This window comes from Pungitius pungitius, chromosome 14 (genome assembly GCF_949316345.1).
Source record: "Pungitius pungitius chromosome 14, fPunPun2.1, whole genome shotgun sequence".
NCBI classification, from domain to species: Eukaryota; Metazoa; Chordata; class Actinopteri; order Perciformes; family Gasterosteidae; genus Pungitius; species Pungitius pungitius.
The window spans coordinates 1,706,646-1,731,442 of record NC_084913.1 but is presented as its reverse complement, the minus strand read 5'-3'; the positions used below and the strand labels follow the sequence as shown (position 1 = coordinate 1,731,442).

General features: G+C 48.0%; 1 protein-coding gene across 1 annotated transcript in view; it reads right to left on the bottom strand.

Moving 5' to 3' along the window:
• LOC119227422 (NACHT, LRR and PYD domains-containing protein 3-like) overlaps positions 1 to 23,255 on the bottom strand; it is a 58,111-nt gene extending 34,856 nt beyond the window's left edge. Inside the window, exon 1 of the mRNA XM_062557456.1 lies at positions 22,970 to 23,255. The gene's annotated coding sequence lies outside the window, so the exon portion shown is untranslated. The remainder of the gene's footprint in view (positions 1 to 22,969) is intronic.
• Positions 23,256 to 24,797: the final 1,542 nt, after the last annotated feature.

Here is a 24,797-nt window from a genome sequence, read left to right as displayed (position 1 = left end):
TGCTTTACATGTTGCTACTCAAAGACACTTCACAGTAAAACCAGCACATTTACCACATCACTACAGATACAGCAATAAAACCAACACATAAAACAGTCAAATTAAAAGACACTAAAACAGAGTGTACAACTTTCCTAGTAAGGAGATATTTTTAAATCCTTCCACATTCAGTCGATTGTCTGTCAGATTTTTTCTCTGTTTAATTACAGCTGCCGTATTCCTTGTTTTGCGTCTTATATGCTTCACCTCCTCATATATTTGATCAGTAGCTGATCAGCAGGTGAGAAATATGCTGCGCGGCGTCTTCTCCATTTCAGCATCAGTGAATGTGTGATGGACACCGTGGTCTACTTAAGAAAGCTGTGGACCTGCACTGATCCCAGATATGTGACCTGGATCCACTGAGCTCCTCCTTCTCAGCGCGACTCAGAAAACGTGCAACAGATTAAGATCAAACTAAGTCAAGCTGAGCTTAATCTCTTTCTTTATTGTACTTTTGTGCAATACCCCCCTGGTCCACAATCAGCTGTTGGTTCTTCACTGAGTATCTGTGGCCGACTGTCACCTGTAGTTTCAACAAGTCCAACTTATCATCCAGGGATCTGGCTCTCAGTGCAAAGCACCACAACCTGAAGCTGAGCTCCTTTAAAACACCAAACATTCCTGCTGTGATGATCCATCAAGACGGTTTGAACATATTGTTTCTTTAACTGTTTGTCATTTAGTAATAACGTGTGACTAAAGGACAACACACACTGGAGGCAGATGATCAGCTTCTAAACATCATCATCCTGACTACTCTTCCTCACTATTTCTGTCTGTGTTGATGGTCTGATGTGGGAAACAGTTTGATGAGTCTCTGGTAGTTTGAGGTCAGCTTGGTGTCTCAGGGTCACATGACCAGACTGACAGTGGGACAGAGAAAAGGTCTCCAGCTCTCCCTCCTCTACCAGACTGATGGTCTGTGGCTGCAGCCTCTTCATACCTGAGAGTCTTCAGTCTCCAGTGAGGATCCTCCAGTCCATCAGACAGCAGCTTCACTCCTGAGTCTCCTGGATGGTTGTAGCTCAGGTCCAGCTCTCTCAGGTGGGAGGGGTTGGAGCTCAGAGCTGAGACCAGAGAAGCACAGCCTTCCTCTGTGATCAGACAGCCTGACAGGCTGCAGACACACAAACCAACACACATGTCACATGACCTGAGGGAGCTGTGAGGGCTGGAAGGTCACTGCAGCACTGAGATACTGTTGGCTAGTGAGGGATCATGTGACCATTATTGCTTACTGGTTTCCAGACAGAACAAAAGACACAAAAAGCCCATTAAACTGTACATCAACAATCTTATAACTGATAAATAAATTTTACCAACATTTCTATTTCTAACATTTCAGTGAAAACAAACTCTAACAAATGTTTATGGAAGTATTTGGAAAATAAATATTTCATTGAAATCATACAAGAATTATATAAAGTAAAAAATGTACAATTGATGTAAATAAAGACCAAGTAGACATTGAATACTGACCTGAGAGTCTCCAGGTCACAGTGTGGACTCTTCAGTCCATCACACAGCAGCTTCACTCTTGAATCCTCCAGGTGGTTGTTACTCAGATCCAGTTCTCTCAGACTAGAGGACTGGGAGCTGAGGACTGAGGACAGAACTTCACAGCTTCTCTCTGAGAGGTTACAGCCACTGAGTCTGAAGAGACAACAACCAACAAGAAAAATAACATTTGTGTTAAAATGAAATTCTCTTTAGTGATGAGTTTGAACTAAAATGAAGGCTTTGACCACTGGCAGCAGCCTCAGAAGAGCCTCCTCTGAAGCAGAGAATTTCTTCAGGTCAAACACCTCCAGATCTTCTTGTGATGACAGTAAGATGAAGACCAGAGCTGACCACTGAGCAGGAGACAGTTTATCTGTGGAGAGACGTCCTGATCCAAGGGACCGTTGAATCTCCTCCACTAGAGAAGCATCATTCAGTTCATTCAGACAGTGGAACAGATTGATGCTTTTCTCTGGAGACACATTCTTAGTGATCTTCTCCTTGATGTACTGGACTTTCTTCCGATTGGTCGTTGAGCGACTTCCTGTCTGTGTCAGCAGACCTCCTAGGAGAGTCTGATTGGTCTCCAGAGAAAGACCCAGGAGGAAGCGGAGGAACAAGTCCAGGTGTCCATTAGGACTCTGTAAGGCCTGGTCCACAGCACTCTGGTAGAGACGCATTGGTCCAGGTTCTCCTGACAGCAGATTGACACCAGAGCTAAAGAAGGTCAGATGGACATGAAGGGCAGCCAGAAACTCCTGAACACTCAGATGGACGAAGCAGAACACCTTGTCCTGGTACAGTCCTCTCTCCTCTCTGAAGATCTGAGTGAACACTCCTGAGCACACTGAGGCTGCTCTGATATCGATGCCACACTCTGTCAGGTCGGATTCATAGAAGATCAGGTGGCCTTTCTGCAGCTGATCAAAGGCCAGTTTTCCCAGAGACTCAATCATCTTCCTGCTCTCTGGACTCCAGTGTGGATCCGTCTCAGCTCCTCCATCGTACTTGACCTTCTTCACTATGGACTGAACCACCAGGAAGTGGATGTACATCTCAGTCAGGGTCTTGGGCAGATCTCCTCCCTCTCTGGTCTTCAACACCTCCTCCAGAACTACAGCAGTGATCCAGCAGAAGACTGGGATGTGGCACATGATGTGGAGGCTTCGTGAGGTCTTGATGTGAGAGATGATCCTGCTGGCCTGCTCCTCATCTCTGAACCTCTTCCTGAAGTACTCCTCCTTCTGGAGGTCAGTGAACCCTCTGACCTCTGTCACCATGCCAACACACTCAGGAGGGATCTGATTGGCTGCTGCAGGCCGTGTGGTTATCCAGAGGCGAGCAGAGGGAAGCAGCTTCCCCCTGATGAGGTTTGTGAGGAGCACATCCACTGAGGAGGTCTCTGTGACATCAGTCAGGATCTCATTGTTGTGGAAGTCCAGAGGAAGTCGACACTCATCCAGACCGTCAAAGATGAACACAACCTGGAACTCTTCAAACCTGCAGATTCCTGCTGCTCTGGTTTCACTGAAGAAGTGATGAACAAGTCCCACCAAGCTGAACTTCTTCTCTCTCAGCACATTCAGCTCTCTGAAGGTGAATGGAAATGTGAACTGTATGTCCTGGTGGTCTTTGTCTTCAGCCCAGTCCAGAGTGAACTTCTGTGTTAAGACTGTTTTCCCAATGCCAGCCACTCCCTTAGTCATCACTGTTCTGATTAGTTCTTCTCCTCCAGCTGAGGCTTTGAGGAGGTCTTCTTGTCTGATGGTGGTTTCTGGTCTGCCTGGTCTCCTGGATGCTGTTTCAATCTGTCTGACCTCATGTTCTTCATTGACCTCTGCAGTCCCTCCCTCTGTGATGTAGAGCTCTGTGTAGATCTCATTCAGAAGAGTTGGGTTTCCTGCTTTAGCGATGCCCTCAAACACACACTGGAACTTCTTCTTCAGGTTGGATTTGAGTTCACGCTGACAAACTGCAGCAGAAAGTCCTGAATGAAGACGACAAAGAAGATAAATGAGTCACAGAATAGATTTTAACATGTCCTTTCCTCAGAGAATGACTCCATGAATACATGAATATATTCTGTCCATCTCTTGAGACATTAGTGAAGGTCTCATTCATCGTGTTGAGGGAAAATGTGTGAAACTGAGAAATTGGATAAGTAGGGATACAACTAGATTAAAAATATAGTGTATGTGGACACTAGGAGGAGAACAGGATGGTCAGCTGACCAGACTGAGCCAGTTAGTCCAGCATCAACAACCAGATAGAAGGTCTAGTGAAGGACAAGAGGAAGAATAGTAGGACGACAACAGGAGGAGAGTTACGTAGTTAGATTGAGGGGAGAGCTTCACTCAATCAATGGTCAAAAGATGTATGAACTATGTGTTGTATCATCACCTCGTTGGTGTCTTTCTGGAAAGAGCTCGGTTTATTTGAGTGTTTTGTGGTTCCAATAAATCTCTTACTTGAAGATTTCAGGTCTCCAGTGGGTTCTATGTGTGTTACTGAAGGTTCTTGGTCTGTGAGGGTGTGTGGGTCCTCATCACCAGTCAGATAGATCAAGTCAGTGAGTTAGAGAATACGTAGAAAATAGTTGAAACTAAGAATGAATGAATCCACAACATCAGCAAGTCTTTAGAGAAACCCTCTTACTGCTCTGCAGACGCTCAGCCAGATCTTCCTGCTTCATTCTCCTCAGGAAGTGCACTGAGATCTTCTCAAATGCCTCCCTGCTCCTCCTCTGCTCTTCATCCAGCACCTCCTCATCCTCCTTCTCTGAGGACTCTGGGTAATCTGAACTCACAACCTTCTGGATCTTCTTCAGCTCGTTCTTCACAAAGGTGAGGATGTTCTCCTCCAACAGCTGGAACAGAACATTCTATGAATGACACCAACTAGAACCATGGAAGCCACCATCAGGTCCATGTTGGACAGATGGACAATCCACTGGTCTACAAAGTGGAGCATGGAGATGATGGTGAACTGAGAGATGTTTAAGTAGTTGTTCATGTACACACCATGAAGATGAAGTCCAGGTGGGTTTGATGCTGATGGGAAGACTCTGTGGGAACTTCTGAGCTCTCCTGGTCCTCTCTGTAGAGGAACATCAACCATTAGCTCATATGTTGTTTGGACCATCAACACCAACACAACATTAGGTAAAGATATTGGCTTCTTTCATGATTGATCACCATGGAAACCAGATGCTGAAGACTGATGACGGACAGTCTATTAGTTGAGTGACAGTGTTTACATCTGAGGATGTTAACAGTTAATGATTCACACTTTAACACATAAGGACCAATTAGATGAAGATAAGAAGTTCTGTCATGATGGATCGTCATGGAAACAACACTTTAAACAATGAACGAACATTTCTGTGATTTACAACTGAGGATCAGAAAACTTCTTCATCTGTTTAAGAACTTACTGTGGATCATAAGAACAGCCTCCATCTTTGAAGTTATTCCTTCCATTCATAGACTGATCATCTTTGAAGTCAATCGGATGATCAATAGACCGATCACTCTTCAAGGACACACAGCTGGGTTCAGGAGACTTTCTTCTTTTCTGATGTGAACTGAAAGAAACACTGAGATTACATCATCACATCATCATCTAATCATGAAGCATCATCTCACATGGTGTCCGTCCTCACAGAGACCAAAACAAGGTAAAGGTCCATGACGTGAGGTCTGGATGTGGACCACATGACTGTAGTGGTCTAGGTCTATTGGTCCTGCTGGTTCCACTGAGAATCAACAGCTCACTGTGTTCTTCACCAGTCAGTTTGGTTTAGTCCCAACAGGTCTCACCAAGTCCTCCATGGAGCTCTCCCTCCCTCACTGGACTCTGCTGAAGGGCTCTGGAGCAAGAAACCCAGAACCTCCACCAGAGAGTCTGGTAGAAACACCTCACCATCAGCCTGAGACCCTCACCTTGCATCAGCAGAGGGACAGACCCCTTTGAAGAATAGAGGATGATCCATAGACCAGTTACTCTTCATGGACACACAGCTGGGTCCAGGTCCTGGTAGAGGTTCTGGTCTCTGATGGGTCCTGGTCACACATGTAGAACCAGAGTCAGTGAGTCAAAGACGTTGGGACATGGAGACGAGTGGAGGACAGTTGGAGATGGTCCTCTCACCTCTGAGATTTGGTCTGTCTGTCATGTCCCCCACACAGAGGGGCTTCAGAGGGAGGGACACTGTCCTCTGGGTCCTCAGCCTGATTCATAGCAGAGTCCACACCTTCACACCTTCATAACAACCTGCTGGGAGATCTAACACATTATTCATCTTCATCAGGACAAACTCACAGAGCTCATTCACCTCACATTCACGTCACAGCAGCAGATGCTGTCGGCCTCTGTCACACAATCCCAACCTGCTCCCTCAGGCGACTGTGGCTTGGATCCCAGGTCCTGTTGACCTGTGTCCATGTGTCCTTGAGCAGGACACTTCACCCACATTGCTGCTGTGGCTGTGAGTCCTGTGTGAATGTTGGTCACTAATGGACAGGTGTCTCTGTGTGGTAGCTGCTGTCATTCATCAGTGTGTGAATGATGACATGAAGCCTTAAAGCGCTTTGAAGGGTCAGAAGACTAGAAAAGAGAAACAAGTTCATTCCATCCACCATTTAGCAAACAGACTCACAGACTCACATCTGTCACAGTGTTTGAGTCCTTCATGAATCATTTCCTTAAGTCAGCTTTGGATGAATGAAACGGCCCAAAGGAATTACCCAGAAGTCATTGTGACGTTAAAAAAGTGTGTTCAGGGTTGTATATTAGTGTGTGTCTGTTCACCTGTGGAGGGGGGTTGTTTGGAGCATGGCTGCAGGGTGAGCATGGGGAAAAACTTTCTTTTGACCGTCAGCGTCACCATCGTTAACGTCATCGTCACTTTAACGGAGTTACTTGTGTTTTTGATACTCACTTGACCAATAAAATGCATCCGGTAAAATAAGCGATTGGTGTATGTTTTCTCAGTGAAACGAAGCTAACATCAAATACTTCAGTGCGACGCGTCATTAGTATGATCCCCTCATGTCTTAGCCTGCTGCGGCTTTTGGATATTGTTTATTGTGTATAAGCCGCTATAATTTTGTCAAAAGAAAGTTTTTTGAAGCGCGGAAATGTATTGTCGTGATAACGCTGGATGTCTGAGATCGCTTTCAAAGTTGTAAACAATAGACGTGAACGCTCAGACTCGCGTAAAGCCCATTAAATCACAAATTTGCTGTTACTATGCCGTTTGTAATCACAGCGCTTCTATTGAAAGGTACACGTCTATAAATATTGTGCATTGTTTGTACTCCCCGGTAGGCTTAGTAGTACTTTCGCATAAGGTGATTGTACCGTTTGTTTGTTTTGGGACCTTTTGTAGGGTTTTTGTTCGTGCGTCAAGCGGGTGAAGCATTGCGCTTGGGAGTGCCGCCGTAGTTCTCGTTCTAAGACGGTTAGTCTGGTTTGAGGCTATCGGTATTTAGGTACATAAATACCCACCGGTAGTACGCACAGAAGACTAGGGTTGAGTCTAGTTTAGCCTCGGTGGAAGTTAGGGGGAATCAAAACAATGCACTGTAGCTGTACTATTTTCAGGTGGAAATACAAATTATAAAAGAGCGCTATGTCTTAACGTCATTAGCAGATATTTTTTGTGATTTATTGGATTTTTTGTAAATGGAAAATGGAGTTGAATGACACCAGCCAAGTTGAGAAAAGACAAATAACACTTACACCCAAAGCCTTTGAGCACAATTTGGAAAAGCTCCAAGAAGAACGTCAAGTAAAAATAAGGAAGATTAAAGGTGCAATAAGAGAAATTAAAACTCTAATGCAAAGGGCGGATAATGCTAGAAAAATACGGTCATGCCTTGATAATGTATCAAGCTTGTTTAAAGTAGCAAGTCATCTTCATGGTGTTGTGGCTTCTATGCTCCCACCTGAAGAACAAGAAAAAAAAAATGATTGGTTTGTCAGTATTGAAGAACATACAATTTATTTTGTATAGGAGACCAATAAATGGCTGCTTGAGGTGCCAGACACAGCAGAAGAGTGCGTTGTCGCACCATGTTTAGGATCTGTTCCCAACAATGAGGCAGGTATTGTGGAAAATGTAGTAGATGACATTAGACCGATTGATAGTGTTTCTAATGTATCAGTGAAGTCAAAGAGGCGCAGTTCAGTAGTAAGTAATTCTATGTTGACTACTTCATCAGCTAGATTAAGGGCTGAAGCTGAGATAGCTGCTCTTATGGCTCGTCAAAGAATGCTGAGTCAGAAACATGCCCTGGAAGAACAGCAGGAAGTATTGAGGAAGAAAAAGGAGGAGCTGGACCTGGACACGGAGCTGGCAGTATCTATGGCTAAAGTGAGTGTGTTCAAGGCTTCAGAAGGATCCTGTGTGTCTAATGTTTCCGTCAAATCAGATGGGATGAACTCTTATTTGGAAAGAGAAAAGGGAACACAGTTAAGACCTGATGCTGTCAAATTCGTGCCTGAGTTCAACACCCAACCATGGGAGACAGAGGCTGAAAGTGAAGCTTTGCTTTCAGGTTATTCTGCTGTAAGGCCTAAGACACACAGCAGAAGGGAGCCGCCTGCTGCTGTGACCTGGCCCGGTCCGTCTGCTTTCCCTCGTGGATACACTAAGGCAAGGTCACTACTTCAAGAACATTTTGGCAATCCATTCAAAGTAGCCTCCGCTTATATGGATAAGGTGCTTTCATGGCCGATGGCTAAAGCTGAAGATATCGAGGCTTTGCAGGCGTATAGTCTAATGTTACAGGAATGTTGCAATTCCATGGGGACTGCCGCAAAAGATCTGGATGTACCTACGAATATGCAAAACATTGTGAAAAAGCTGGCTGATGGCTGTGGCTGGTGATATTCAGGAGAAGTTTCGCCATAGAGCTACATTTTCAGACATTGTGGAGTTTGTTGAGAGGCAAGTCAAGATAGCAAGTGACCCTCTTTTTGGAAATATACAAGATACACCTATGACAGCAAGAAAGGAATTAAAAATAGTCAAGTTGCACTCCTCTCAAACTGGTTCAATGGCTAGAGGCATTAGTTTTGCCACTACCGTGACACCTGCTGAGAAGAAAGTGGAGTCTGGAAACAAAATAGAGAAGAACTCGCTTGTGAAAGTTTGTTTGTTCTGTGGAGCTGGACATTCGTTGGATGTTTGTCTTTCTTTAGGTAAAAGGACACAAGATGAAAAATTTTCCTTTTTGAAGGAGAACTGTATATGCTTTGGATGTCTGTGCGTTGGGCATATGAGTAAAGATTGCAGAAAACGTCTAATATGTAGAGTCTGCAATTATAGACACCCCACGTTGTTGCATTTCCACCCCAAAGCAAAACAAAAGAGTTCGACTCAGGCCAATGGTGGCTTTGAACCAGTCACAGAAGGCGCTGTTGTGTCTGTTCAGTCCAGTGGCTTAACTGGGGCCGGTAAGCAGGACTGTACACTTTCTATCTTGCCTGTTCAGGTGAAATCCAAAAGTGGGCAAGAGACCTTGGTCACGTATGCGTTTCTAGGTCCGGGGAGTACTGCCTCGTTTTGCACAGAGCGACTCATGAATCTCAAACTCAATCTTATAGGGAAGAAGCTCGGAATACTCCTTAGAACTATGGGGCAGGAGAAGGTGGTGGAAAGTTACAAGTTCTCAGACTTGGAAGTCTCCAAGATGGATTCTGACAGCTTTTGTGACCTGCCTGAGATTTTCACTCAAAGAAGCATGCCTGTTCATAGAGGTAACATTCCACGCTCAAAAGACCTCCAAAGATGGCCGCACCTGAGACACATACAAATACCAGAGATTGACGCTGACGTGGACCTTTTGATCGGCACTAACGTCCCTCAAGCTCTGGAGGTAGTTCGAGCCGTGAACGGCGGCCCTTATGCAATTAAAACCATTCTGGGTTGGACCGTGAATGGTCCGCTGCGAGGAGATAATCAGATCCGTGATCAGTGTTCACAGCCCGACATCTCAGTTAATCGCATCTCCGTGGCGAGACTTGATGAGCTTTGGGAAAAACTACTGAAGGTGGATTTTCCTGAAAATCTGCATGATGACCAACCTGGTCTGTCAAGAGTGGATAGGCGCTTCATTGAGTCAGTTTCTAAATCTGCTAAGCTCATTGATGGTCATTATAATATCGGTTTGCCGGTAAGACAAAGATCCCTCAAAATGCCAAACAATAAGACAATCGTAGAGCAGCGTACGTTGAGTCTAAAAAGGCGTTTGAACAAAGATCTATCTTTTCGCTCCAACTACATTACATTCATGTCTGGCATGCTGACTAATGGCTACGCAGAGAGAGTTCCTACTGAGCAGCTGGCCCGTTGTGATGGAAGGGTGTGGTATGTACCCCATCATGGGGTGTATCATTCCAAGAAGAAAAAGCTGCGAGTAGTTTTTGATTGTGGGGTCACGTTTCGGGGGATGTCTTTGAATTATCAGCTTCTTCGGGGACCAGATCTCACAAATTCGTTAGTGGGAGTCATCACAAGATTCCGCAAAGAACCTGTCGTGCTCATGGCTGATATTGAAGCCATGTTTCATCAGGTCAGGGTGCCAGTTGAAGACTCTGACTTGTTGAGATTCTTGTGGTGCCCAGATGGAGATTGTACTCAGGAGCTAGTGGAGTACAGAATGAGGGTGCATCTATTCGGTGCTACTTCCTCTCCTAGCTGTGCCTGTCTCGCCCTGAGGAAGTGTGCTGAAGACAATCAAAAGTGCTTGAGTCCTGTGGCAGTTAACACTGTACTGCACAATTTCTACGTCGACGATTGTTTGGTGTCTGTTGGCTCTGAAGAGGAAGCAGTATCTTTATGTCAAGAGCTCTGTGCCTTGTGTGCTAAAGGAGGTTTTATCCGTGGAGGACATGGTCATGGCAGAGTTAAATATTGTCCGTTTCTGTCAAAGGGTGAAGTTTACGGAGGAACTGTCCCATTTGAAGAAAGGAGAGTGTGTAGGAAGGACAAGTCATCTTTACAAGCTCAACCCAATCCTGAATGGTGATCTCATCAGGGTTGGGGGACGGCTCAGTAGAGCAGCAATGCCACTTGAAGCGAAACATCCAGTTATACTGGCTAAAGATCAACATGTTTCTAATCTTATCCTTGCTCATGTACATCAAGAAACAGGCCATGGTGGCCGAAATCATATGCTTTCTCATTTGCGTCAGAAGTATTGGATTCCTGGTGCCTGCGTTGCCATTAGAAGGGTTCTGAGCATATGTGTTATCTGCCGTAAACTGTCTGCTTCTCCTGGACATCAGAAAATGGCTGATCTTCCTCACAACCGAATTACTCCTGATGAGCCTCCTTTCAGTCGTGTTCGGTTAGACTGTTTTGGACCATTTGAAGTTAAGCGTGGAAGATCTGTGATCAAGAGGTATGGGCTTATTTTTACATGCCTGGCAATACGAGCCATACACCTTGAAGTTCTTTCGTCTTTAGACACGGACTCTTTCATTAATAGTTTCAGAAGGTTCATGGCGAGACGTGGTCAAGTCCTAGAAATTTGTTCAGATAACGGCACTAACTTTGTGGGCGCTGAACGTGAATTGAGGCATGCCATTGAAAATCTTGAATCATGACCTTATAATGTACTGTTGCGAAAAGGGTGTTAAATGGGTTTTCAATCCCCCACCAGCATCACACCATGGAGGCGTTTGGGAAAGATTAATTCGATCAGTTCGTAGAGTGCTGAACTTTGAAGGGTTTTTTCATATTTTGGGGAGTTTTTCCTGTGCCGAAGTGAGGGTTTCGGGACAGAGGATGTTGCATGTGTAAAGCCCACTGAGGCAAATTTGTAATGCTCTGCGAGCATCTGAAAGAAAATGGCGAAAATACAAACAACGACTGGTCTTCAACCTTCCGAAATACTCCCACACCACACCGCTTCTCCGTTCACTTCATTGGTTACCAGTAGCTGCCCGCATCCAGTTCAAAACATTGGTACTGACGTACCATGCTGTGAATGGATCGGGACCAGTCTACATCCAGGACATGGTGAAACCCTACATCCCAACCCGCACACCTCGATCTGCATCTTCAAAGCGGCTTGTTCCTCCCTCACTGAGAGAAAAGCACTCGACGAGATCGCGACTCTTTGCTGTCCTGGCTCCCAGATGGTGGAATGAGCTCTCCGATGACATCAGGACTGCAGAGAGCCTCTACATCTTCCGTCGAAAACTCAAGACACACCTCTTTAGACTCTACCTTGACTAAAACACTAGCAAACCGTAGCACTAACAAATTATAGCACTTAAATTGTACTTATAATGGCACTTTTCTATAACATGTTTTGTAACTGCTTATTTGACGAAAAATGTATCTTGTTACTTGTTTTCTGTTCTGTTGTTTTTTTTGTATCTATGTGAAAATGCACTTATTGTACGTCGCTTTGGATAAAAGCGTAAGCTAAATGACATGTAATGTAATGTAAATCCGCAGCAGAACTTCAGCTTCAATGAAACTCTGAAGCGCGGAAAAATTCCACGTATAAATTATTGTATAGTTCTCTGTAAGATATTTGATGTGTGGTCAGCAGCTTGCTGTACGAGGACCACTACACTGATTATCAGCCTGTTGATGTTTGAGTAAAAAGACAAACGGTAGGTGTGTGTGTGCATTAAAATATTTTAGTATAATAGTTTATTTTTTGTTACTGTATCCAACCTCCTCCTCCTAAAATGATAAAGCTATTTATTTTATGATATATATATATATATATATATATATATATATATATAATGTGACACAAGGTCCTGAGCCCTTGTCAGCGTCGCCCTGGAAACAGAGCAGACACACCTGGACCTGCTCATCACGGACTGAGCGGCCACACCTGCGTGCCATCAGGCGCGGGCTTGATAAGCCTCAGTGGCACACACCGGGGGGGAGGAAGATGTCCCGCAGGACCCGAGTAACAAGTCTTATGTTATTTTCCCCGAGAGAGCAGTGGGTGACCGCGATCCCTCCGTCCCCTTGGACTCCACGGACGCCGCGGACGCACGCAGCACCGCGCCCCGGGAAGGCGACCGAGAGAGGAGCGAGCACCAGGGAAAAATCCCTCACGCACTCAAATAAAATCCGCCCTTCGGGGCACTCACCGTGACCCTTGTGCCGTGTGTTTCTTCGCCCCCGTCACACTGGTGGAGAATGCGGGCACAGCGCTGAAGAAGCACTGACCAGGGTTTCACCCCATACGGATTGCTCCGGACGTTTTTTTTTTGTTTTTTTTTTCACGGTGAGTTCATTCACGTCCCCCGTCTGGTTTCCTCCCGTGGCGTCCGCCCCCCGGAAGATGGAGGACCTACTCAAACACCTCACAGAGATGAGCATGCGCCAGCAACAACTCGCCGAGCATATGGCCTCCCGACAAAGCAACACGGAGCGGGAGCTTGCCGCCCTACGCCTGGGCGAGACCCCGCGGACTCCGCCACCGGATCCCCGTGCCCAGGCCGCACAGCTGATTCCGAAGATGACTGCGCAGGATGACGTCGAGACCTTCCTCCAGATGTTTGAGGCAATTGCCACCCGAGAGGCCTGGCCCAGGGACGAGTGGACGCGTATCATGACGCCGTTGCTGACCGGAGAAGCATAACGAGCGTACTTCATGCTTCCCCCGGAGCGGGGCGGCTCATATGAGGAGCTGAAGAAGGAAATCCTGGGGCGACTGGGGTTATCGCCCCTTAGCGCCGCTCAACTCTTCCACGACTGGCCGGCCCGTGCCCAAGTCACGGACCTCTCACGCCTGGTCCAGCACTGGCTACTGGCCGGGGGCCCCACCGCACAGCAGGTAGCGGAGCGGGTCGTGGTCGATCGCCTGTTACGGGCACTTCCTCGCCCTCTCCGCCAGGCAGCCGGCATGCGGCACCCCACCAACGTCGACGAGTTGGTAGAAGCCATCGAGCTGGCGGAGGCCACCCAACGCCGGGAGGTTGGAGAGAGAGAGCTGTTCTTTCCCCGCCGGGAAACCCGGGAGCAACGCACGCCAGAACGCGTCCAGCGACCAGTAAGCAAACCGGCGGTTTCTGGCCCGCAGGACGAATCTATGCCCACCGAAGCGCCACCGACCCCTGGACGGGCTTGGCTGACTAACTGTGCCGGGCACGCGGAGGCTCCGAAACAGGCCCCGCAGGCGGAAGTGAGGATATGTGGCCGACCATTCCTCGCCCTCCTGGACTCGGGCAGCGCGGTCACCCTCGTCCGGCCCACCGTCCTTCCTCCTCGACCCGAGCCCAAAGCCCGCCTGCCCATCACCTGCATCCACGGCGATACCAGAGAGGTGCCATCGCGGCGCATCACCATCGCGGCGCTGCCCGGGGCATGGCCGGTGGAAGTGGGGATTGTCAGGCATCTACCGGTGCCGGTCCTGCTAGGGAGAGATTGGCCGGGCTTCGACCGCCTCCTAGCCACCACCAGACAGCCGGCTAGCCCCGCCTGGAACCGCCCACCGCGCCCCGCGCCTAGTAGGCCCAGACGACTCCCCGCGCTGCTGGCCTCGGATAGCCCCAGGGAGGGTGAGTCATCCCACCATAACCCTAATCTGTACTTTGACCTCTTCCAGCAGGTGTCTGGGGCTGGGGGGTTCGCCAGGGAGCAGCATGAGGATGATCGCCTAAAGCACTGCTGGTCCCAGGTGAGGGTTGCCGATGGGAAGGAACTCCAACCGGCACCTCACCCCACGCCCCACTTCGTGATAAAGAACGGCCTGCTTTTCTGTGTCGCGCAACGAAAGGGGGAAGAAAAAACCTTGCTGGTGGTCCCCCGGACAAAGACTCAGGCAGTGATCGAACTAGCGCATGCGCACCCCATGGCCGGCCACCTGGGGGCCCAGAACACAGCCCAACGCATACGCGATCGGTTCCACTGGCCGGGTCTGGATGCTGAGGTCAAGCGCTTCTGTCAAGCCTGTCCCACTTGCCAACGGACGTCGCCACGGACCCCGGCCCCGAGCCCACTGATTCCACTGCCCATCATCGAGGTGCCCTTCGAGCGAATTGGGATGGACCTGGTGGGGCCGCTGCCGAAGTCTGCCCGGGGACACGAACACGTCTTGGTCATCCTAGACTACGCCACCCGCTACCCGGAGGCCATCCCCCTCCGTAAAGCCACCGCCAAAGCCATTGCCCAGGAGCTGTTCCTGCTGAGTAGTCGGGTCGGTCTACCCTCCCAGATCCTGACTGACCAAGGCACCCCATTTATGTCCCGGGTGATGGCTGACCTCTGCAAGCTCCTCCAGATTAAGCGGCTCCGCACCACCGTGTACCACCCGCAGACGGATGGCCTGGTTGAGCGGTTTAACCAGACGCTAAAGCAGATGCTGCGTCGAGTGGCGGCAGAGGACAGGCGGGACTGGGACAAGATGCTGCCGTACATCCTGTTTGGCATCCGAGAAGTACCCCAGGCGTCCACCGGCTTAACCCCATTCGAGCTCCTCTTCGGCCGACAGCCCCGCGGTCTACTCGACGTCGCCAGAGAAGCTTGGGAGAAGCAGCAGCCGGCGCCCCACCGAACCACGGTGGAGCACGTCCGGGAGATGCGGGAGCGGATCGACAGGGTCATGCCCCTCGTCCGGGAACACCTGGCCAAGGCCCAACAATCCCAGCAACGGCACTACAACCAGGCGGCCCAGCCACGGTAGTTCCAGCCTGGTGACCACGTCATTGTTCTAGTCCCCACCGCCGCCTGCAAGTTCCTGGCCAACTGGCAGGGCCCCTACACAGTCACCGAGAAGATGGGCCCGGTTACCTACCGAGTCCGGCAGCCGGGGAGACGGAAGGAGGACCAAATCTACCACATAAACCTCCTGAAGCGCTGGGTTGGGACCGGACCCCAGCTGGCGGCTCTCGCCCACCTACCCCCCGTGGCTGTCGACATGGACCCCCAGCTATCGGCGGCCCAAAAATTGGAGCTGCAACACTTGGTGAGTCAGTTCACCGATGTGTTCTCTCCCCAGCCGGGGCGGACCCAAGTACTCAAGCACGATATCCGCACAGCTCCCGGAGTCATCATCCGGCAGCGGCCCTATCGCGTCCCGGAGGCTCGACGACACGCTATCGAGGAAGAGGTACAGGAGATGCTGAGGTTGGGGACCATTGAGCCTTCACGCAGCCCGTGGTCCAGCCCGATCGTCCTGGTACCGAAGCCCGATGGCACCTTCCGGTTTTGCAACGACTTTCACCGCCTCAATGAGGTCTCTGAGTTCGACAGCTACCCGATGCCGCGGGTCGATGAGCTGTTGGATCGCCTAGGAAGGGCCCGGTTCATCTCAACCCTGGACCTCACCAAGGGGTACTGGCAGGTCCCATTAACCGAGCAGGCCAAGCCGAAGACCGCGTTCTCCACCCCGAGCGGACACTGGCAGTACCGGGTCCATCCCTTTGGCCTGCACGGGGCCCCCGCCACCTTCCAACGCCTCATGGACGTCCTCCTGCGGCCTCACCAAAGTTATGCGGCGGCCTATCTGGACGATGTGGTGGTTCACTCAGAGACCTGGGAGGACCACCTAGAGCGTCTGCGGAAGGTGCTGTCGGAGCTACGCCGGGCTGGGCTGACCGCCAACCCCCGCAAGTGTCACCTGGCCCTCGCCGAAGCCAAGTACCTGGGGTATCAGGTTGGCCGGGGCCTTATCCGGCCCCAGGAGAAGAAGGTGTCGGCTATCCTCTCGGCAACGCGGCCCACTACAAAGACACAGGTACGGGCCTTTTTGGGGTTGGCGGGATACTACCGCTGTTTTATCCCTAACTTCTCCTCCTTAGCCTCTCCCCTGACAGACCTGACCAGGAAGGGGCAACCGGAGAAGGTTCCGTGGAACCCGGAGACAGAAAACGCGTTCCGGCGGATAAAAACAGCCCTCACGTCGGCCGCGGTGCTCCGAGCCCCCGACTTCAACAGCCCCTTCCTGGTACAGACGGATGCATCAGATACCGGGTTGGGAGCAGTCCTCTCCCAGGTCCTCAACGGCGAGGAACACCCGGTGGTCTATATCAGCCGGAAGCTGACCCCGGCCGAGCAACGGTACGCGACCGTCGAAAGAGAGGCGTTGGCAGCCAAGTGGGCAGTCCTGGAGCTCCGCTACTACCTCCTCGGCCACCACTTCACCCTGATCACGGACCACGCCCCTCTACAGTGGATGGCCCGGGTCAAGGATACCAACGCCAGGGTGACGCGGTGGTTCCTCGCCCTTCAGGATTTCCGCTTCACGGTACAACACCGAGCGGGGAAGGAAAACGCCAACGCCGATGGCCTATCAAGGTTATGGTCAGCGTTTGCGGACCGGTCAGGCTCCACCCCCCACCCTGCCCCAATCTCCCCGTTTCTCCACAAGATAGGACGACGCTTAGGGGGGGGGAATGTGACACAAGGTCCTGAGCCCTTGTCAGCGTCGCCCTGGAAACAGAGCAGACACACCTGCACTTGCTCATCACGGGCTGAGCGGCCACACCTGCGTGCCATCAGGCGCGGGCTTGATAAGCCTCAGTGGCACACACCGGGGGGGAGGAAGATGTCCCGCAGGACCCGAGTAACAAGTCTTATGTTATTTTACCCCAGAGAGCAGTGGGTGACCGCGATCCCTCCGTCCCCTTGGACTCCACGGACGCCGCGGACGCACGCAGCACCGCGCCCCGGGAAGGCGACCGAGAGAGGAGCGAGCACCAGGGAAAAATCCCTCACGCACTCAAATAAAATCCGCCCTTCGGGGCACTCACCGTGACCCTTGTGCCGTGTGTTTCTTCGCCCCCGTCACAATATATATATATATATATATATATATATATATATATCATATATGGTGCTCAATATTATCTATACCATTTATATATACCAGCTTGTTAATAGTAAAATATTTAAGTCAAAAACTAAATTAAAACGTATTAGGAAGACAAGCTGACGTGGTGAAGTCATCAAGTCAGCTGCTGTTCCAATTACAGAAACGTCTGTTCTCCGTTCTCTAGAACCTGCGAGTCAGGACCATAGACATGTATAGAAAGGCTAGATGGCTTACCGGCGCTGAGAGCCAATGGGACCCGACGATGTCACACGGCGGCCATCTTAGGACAGGACCGCTCGTCCAGTTATAACATTAAAGTCTTTTGTGCATGTAGTGCTGAAATAACTATTTTGCTCAATTTTCAACCGATTTTCAAACGGCTTGGTGTGTCATAAACGTCAGGGATGCGGCTATTTAACTGCATACTTGTGAAAAATTATCGCCACGGAGTTTATTAAGAAAATAATATATTAAGTAGGTTAATAAGGTTTGGAATAAACAAAACCGTTTGTAAATCCGTCAAAAATTCAGCAAGTTACGAGCATTTTAGTTGGCATATATCACTCACCTTCCGTCCACAGCAGCAGGGAGCAGCAGCGCGGTCTCCTGACCTAAGATGGCTGCCAAGTGACGACACAGCCGACTCCGCCTTGAGCCATCTAGCCTTTCTATACATGTCTATGGTCAGGACGCCCGAGTCCGTCTCCCGAGTCTGTTCTCGCGGGAACGCGAGTCCGATCTCGCCGTCTCAGGTATTGAGAAAGGGCCCGAGTATTATACGAGTAATACGAGTCAATATCTGTGGTCGGATTGAATAAATGTCCTCATTGGGTAGCTGTCTGTGTCTGCGTTCTGTGATTGGCTGGTAGTCACAGCGCCCCTCCCCTACACACACACTGTTTGTGTTGCTGTGTCCCGCTCGGCTCACTCACACACAGAACTCCTCTCTCCCTCCCTCAGTCAGCATGTTACATGTCCCCATGTTTTGTGTCTCTGCCTTTAACTGTGAGTGGGGGTAGTGTTTTGTTTTTTTCATGGCTTACAGGTGTGCAGTGCTGGTTGGCTGTTGGCGAGGAGACGTGGCCGTATAAAACCTGGGGAGCAATCAGCTAACGAGCTGGTGGCCTATATAACCAGCCTGGTTGAGGAACAGAGGGGAGAGAGAAAGAGGCTGTGTTTGTTGTATGGCCTGGCTAACATTGTTTTGTTTGAGATCTGGTCGAGTGAGACCCAATGGTACTCTACCTCAGTTCTGGAGAAGGGGTAGGTAGTTCTGCCCATGGGTGTACATTTTCCATCACGTAGGTAAACCTTTGTTACACACACTAAGTTAGCTGGGTGGGGTCACCCCTGTAGTTTTTTTTGGAATAGAGAGGTGAGCTGGTTAGGGATAGATTGTGTTAGGCAGGGAAAGGGGGGTAGAACAAAAGGGACCTTTTGTTTATTTCCTTACTTTGACCCCAATCCCCACAATCCCCTTCTCCTCCCTGATTTGGTTATGTGTGTACCTTTTTGTTGTGTTGTTATTTGTTTGTGTCACCTACTAAATGTCCCACGGGGACCAAACACAAATTTTACGTGTCAGGCCTCATTTGTTTCAGCTGCACCCCCCCCCCACACTACTTCACTGTCCACTACTGATTATACAGGGGGCGCCAGCACAGGTTTTTACGTTCCCCACCGGTAAAACGAGTTCCAACCTAGGTGGGAACGTAACATGGGGGCTCGTCCGGGATCTTTTGAATCAGCCTGTGCACACACTCTGTGTTTGTAGCTTTGGATTGTGTAAAGTGTGGTAGTGGGTTTAGTGTGTTTGTTTAGGGTGACTCATAAAATGGCCACCTTTGATGTAAAAGACTTTCTGGATAACCCTACATGGGAGGATTTTGAAAATTGTAGGAGAGTGGAATTAGAATCCTTGGCAGCCCAGTTGGGTGTCTCTGTGCCAAGGGGATTTGATAAGGCGGAGGCACGTGCTTTAGTGTTAGCCGCACTGCTTGAACAGCAGGTGCTAGTTTTGTCTCAACCTGTGTTTGAGGAGGGGGTGGATACTCCGGGGTCCCCGGATAGACCTCCTGAGGCTGAGTATAAGGCCCCGGCCACCTTGCCTCGGTTTGATCCCTTCTCTCCCATGCCTCCTGCTGTACCGCAACAGCTGGACGCCGAAGAGAGGGCTCAGATCCGAAAAGAAGAGCTCCAGCACAAGTTGGAGATGCGTAAACTGGAGTTGGAAGCTGAGAGGGATATCCGAATAAGGCAGATGGATTTTGAACTGCGAAAATTGGAATTGGACGCAGAGAGGGCGAGGCTTGCCGCTGCTTCTGCCATGCCCCCTGGGGGATCTTCCGCTCAGGGCGCTGCAAATACATTTGACATCAGCCGGCATATTGCTTTAGTTCCTCAATTTTGTGAGTCTGAGGTAGATTCGTACTTCAGTCCATTTGAACGTATAGCAGTGGCCTTAAATTGGCCTAGGGACGTGTGGCCACTGTTACTTCAGTGTAAATTGTCTGGTAAGGCGCAGGAGGTGCTGGGTACCCTCTCCCTTGTTGATAGTCTTAACTATGACATTGTTAAGGCTACTGTGCTACGTGGATATGAGCTGGTGCCAGAGGCTTATCGCCAAAAGTTTCGACGGCACACCAAATCCACTATAAAAACCTTTGTTGAATTTGCGAGAGAAAAGGAGTCCCTATTGGACAAATGGTGTTTGGCAAGTAAAGTTAAAACTTTTGAAAGTCTTCGTGAGTTAATTTTGTTGGAGGAATTTAAAAACAGCCTTCCAGAGCGGTTGGTTGTATACATTAACGAACAAAAGGTTAATAAGTTATCGGAAGCTGCGGTGCTGGCCGATGAATTTGTGTTAACACATAAAACTGTGTTTCCCACTCACCGTAGTGAAACTAGACCAGTTGTTTCTGCACCTGCCTATAACTCCCCTCGTTACCCAGTACATGCACGACCATCTCAAAAGGAGGAGCGTGCATGCTTTTACTGTCATAAGGTTGGGCATGTCATTGCCGATTGTGTGACTTTAAAACGCAAGTCCCCACCCTCAACCCCTAAACACCCCAAAGGTGTGGGGTTAATCACGATGGCTACACAGGGCACGGTACAAGAGAGTTCTGCCGTTCGACCGAGTGGTTGTGACCCAACGTATGACCCGTTCATATTTAAAGGCTTTGTTTCCCTGACAGGTGATTCTAAGGACCAGGAGCCCATTTTGATATTGAGAGATACTGGGGCGGCTCAGTCTATAATTCTCTCAAGTGTTCTGCCCTGGTCAAATGAGTCTTACTGTGGTTCTAGTGTATTGTTGAGGGGGATTGAAATGGGTTGTGTCCCTGTCCCCTTACACACTGTCCATTTGGTTTCAGATTTGGTGAGTGGATGCTTCAGAGTTGGTGTACAGTCCCAACTTCCCATAAATGGGGTGGCTCTGATCATGGGTAATGATCCAGCAGGAGGTAAAGTTGTGCCAGTGTTGGAGGTAATAGACAAGCCAGATGTGCAGTCTAGTGGAGATGTTTTGGCCACTACATTTCCTGAGGCCTTTCCTGCATGCGTAATTACGCGTGCCCAGTCGCGTCGCTTGGGTAGCATGCTTGACCTATCTGACTCTGTGCTTGCCCCTATGTGGACTGGAGAAGAAGTCCCGTGTTCTACTTCTATGATCCCAAGTAGTTCAGCAAAGGTTGCTCTTGAGGTAGAAAAGAAAATGGATTCCACTGGTGACGATTTAAGAGTACCATTGACTAGGGAAAAGCTAATAGCTTCCCAAAAAGAGGATCTGAGCTTAGCTAAATGTTTTGCCTCTGTCGTGAAGTTGGGGGAAACCACTACGACAGGTGTGAAATATTACTTGAAGGACGGTCTGCTAATGAGAATATGGACTCCCCGTACGGATCCAGGGAAGGATTGGAGTTCGGTTTTCCAGATTGTAGTTCCAACCTTGTTTTGGACAGGTTCGCGGGTCTTTCACGATAAATTAGAAGGATTTCTTCGGCTTCAGGATTATTTTTTTACTTCGGTTTGTTGTTCTTAACTAGTAGAGTTCAGGTAAACGTGGGGCTTGTTAAGACGTCGTGCTTAAGAATGCGACTCGCGTTGTGTTGTGTCTCCGTTTTTTTTTTTTTTTTTTACTTAACACACTTCCCCTCGCTCTCTCATGATCTTCAGTGATCAGAATAATGAGGGATAAACATAAATGAACATAAGAATTAAGAAGGAATGCTGTTTTAACCGCAGAAATGCGTAGGTACAGTACAGTGTTTTTCAAGTTCATGTATGATTGGTCATATCACCTATTAATCAAGCTCCCTGCGAAGGGTCAATTGCATGCTTAAGAAAAGAGCATAGCGGTTAAAGCCCCGCCCATTTCAAAACAACCCCACAAGTTACGGGTTAAATCCATCCTTCTTTCGGGTTAGGCCCGCCCACTTTCGGGTTAGGCCCCGCCCAATCAGAGTATAGATACAGATAATGCTGTACTCGCTCATCTCTAATTATCATGAGGGATTTCACTCTTTGTGAGGCTTCGTTCAACAGTAACCTTCGTGTGCGTCATAGAGCACAACAAGAACCTGTGATGCTATTGGCTGCTCTGATTGCTGCCCAATAGGAAATACATTAATTATTGTTATAAATATAAAACGTGACTAAAGACCTTTTCACAATCATTTTTAATGTTAAAAATATTTGTCGGGGACCCCCCAAACTCAAAAGATAAATTCTTATAGGGGGTCCCTAATGACCCGGGACCCCCCCAGACCTCTCTCGTTTCGAACCCTGATTAAAAGGAGCTCGTTGTTGGAAGTCTGAGACCTGCCTTCAGTGACAAGATCTTGTACTTCCTTCATGAAAGTGCTCCTTAACCAATGTTCTGTTTACTGGACATTAAATAGGATCCAGTGGTCGTGGTTGTGAAACAAAATGTAATGACATTACATTGCATTAGAATTAAGTTAATTAAAATAATGCAAAAGCAGACTTTATCAAAATGTGTAGTATAACAAGAACAATCCCATGAACATATGACATGATTTTGGGGGGAAGCTGTAATAAATAATTACAGCTTTACTTCAGAATTGATTATTAAATATTAGCCCTAATAAAAAGTCAGAAGCACATTTAATGATAATATTGGATGTGGTACAACACAAATAACCCCATAGATGTAAGGAATGACTTTGGTCTTGCTAAACTTTATAAGAGTGAAGCTATTTAATAATGTTTACATTAAATACTCAGTAATGAATCAAAAGCACATTTCATCAAAATAACTACTTTGGTACAACAATAATAATCCCACTTATATATAAATGCTTGTGGTCGTGCTACCATTCATTACAGTGAAGGTATGGAATATTTCTGTAATATAGTTTAAACGCATTGTACGTGTCAGACGGTCACTGCGCACATGGAGGACGATTCGTCCAGCTCACTGAGCGTCTTTTTGATAAAGTTCTGATTAATCTGGGTTGTAGTTGGTTGTCTCCATGGTTACAGAAAGGTGTCGTTCGTGTTTTAACGTTGTTTGACCAGCTTTTCAACCGTGAATCTGAATCTTTAAACAATCACACGTTCACAACCATCAATGATGTCACTCATCCAACCACTGCTGCACTTACCGAGCTTGTAGACATGAACTTCCTCAGTGAGCCGCTCTCTTCTGTCCTCAGCAGGTCTGTAGAAAAGGAGCTTGGTGCTTCACTTCAACTTCCTTCAGACGCAGTGACCTCAGAGTGTTTCTACTCTTTACTCCACTTGTTGGGGAGGAACAACTTACCCACAAAGCAGTGTCACGCTGAGATGTCAATCATTTACCTTCATGACAAAGTGCAGCTTCCTCTCAAGTACATGTTGTTACAAGCAGGCTTCAATGGCAGTAAACATGGCACTTTGAACCCTGTGGCTCATATATCTGTGTGCAAAGGATTGTTTCCACATCTTAACCTCAGTTCTTATCTCCACTTGTTTGTAATGATTCAAACCTTCAACTGAGGATGACCTTCATGTGAGGGAATGAAAGCTCAGTGTTATCATGATGTTCAATATTTATGGCAGGTAGAATTCAGTTGAAATATTCCACAACAACAGCCATAAAGAAGCCTGCTTGCGTACAGTAAAATGTGACTGAATGTAGAACACAAACTGTAATTCCTCCATCAACCCCCCAAGGAGGAAAAAACACCAGCACTCTGAAAACAAGCTACCAAAAGTCAAGGAAAAGATATATTCACATTTTCATAATGTTGCGATTTGTATTAATATTTTTCTTTTATTTAATTTCCATGACCACATATTTCCTGCGTTTCTGCTTTCACTCATTTTATTTGATCATAATTTACATTCTTTTTGGAAGTACATACACACACAAACATATTATTAAATCCATCTTTAAATGAATTAATCAGGCTGCAGGTGAAAGTGTCTCCTTCCACACTGTGTGTCAAATAACTCCCCCCCCCCCCCGAGAACTGCTGTGCGCAACGAGAAGTGGACCATTGTAGACGTGAAAACAACAAAGCACCAAGAGCTGTGTGTGTGTGTGTGTGTGTTTGTTTGTGTGTGTGTGTGTGTGTGTGTTTGTTTGTGTGTGTGTGTGTGTGTGTGGATTCCCCATCAAACATTTTCAAATTTTAAATTCATTAAATAAATGAATAACAAACTACTAACTTAATGCATAACTGACGGGACGACTCACCTGGAGGCCCAAAACCAGAGCAAGATGGCCGACACCCACCTAGCGGTCACATGACCAAGTGAGGTCATCAACTCACGTCTAAAAGCAGCTGTTGTTCTTCTCTTGTTTGTACAACAAATAGTTCCAGTTCCTTCATCGACTCAATGAGAAATTGTAGAATCAAAATGTGAAACTTTCACAATGTTTGTTTGGTCCAAACTTCAACATTTTTACAAATAAACTATAATTATGAACATGTTTAAAGGAAAGGGTTCACATTGGTGACATCATGTATATTTTAGACCATCATATTGTACAGAGGTGTCAAATGTATTCACTGGTTTCAAAACTTTTTAAAGTATAAAAGCATAAATGACCATTAAGGACAAACTTAATGTGTAACCTCCATTATAATATGACGGGGAGGTGCCTTCAGATCACGTGACCTGCCGTCCAGATGATGGACACATGACGACATTCAGAGAGGCGACGCTGAACCAGCAGAGGGACTGTTAGTAGGTAGGCTTACTCCTTTGGCCTACCTTTGCAGCGGAATAATAATACCACAGGATGAACAGACGTGCAGGCGTTTATCTCTTCAGCCATTGAACTGCAGTGGCCCCCCATGGTTCACTGCTTCATGGGGGGAGTCAGACCTCTTCTGGATGGGGGGGGCACCGCTGTTATAATGATGGGAAACACTGAACTGGCAGCAACACTGAACTGGCAGCGGTCGGTTTTCCAAACATTGGACAAATGACCAGTTTTTTCAG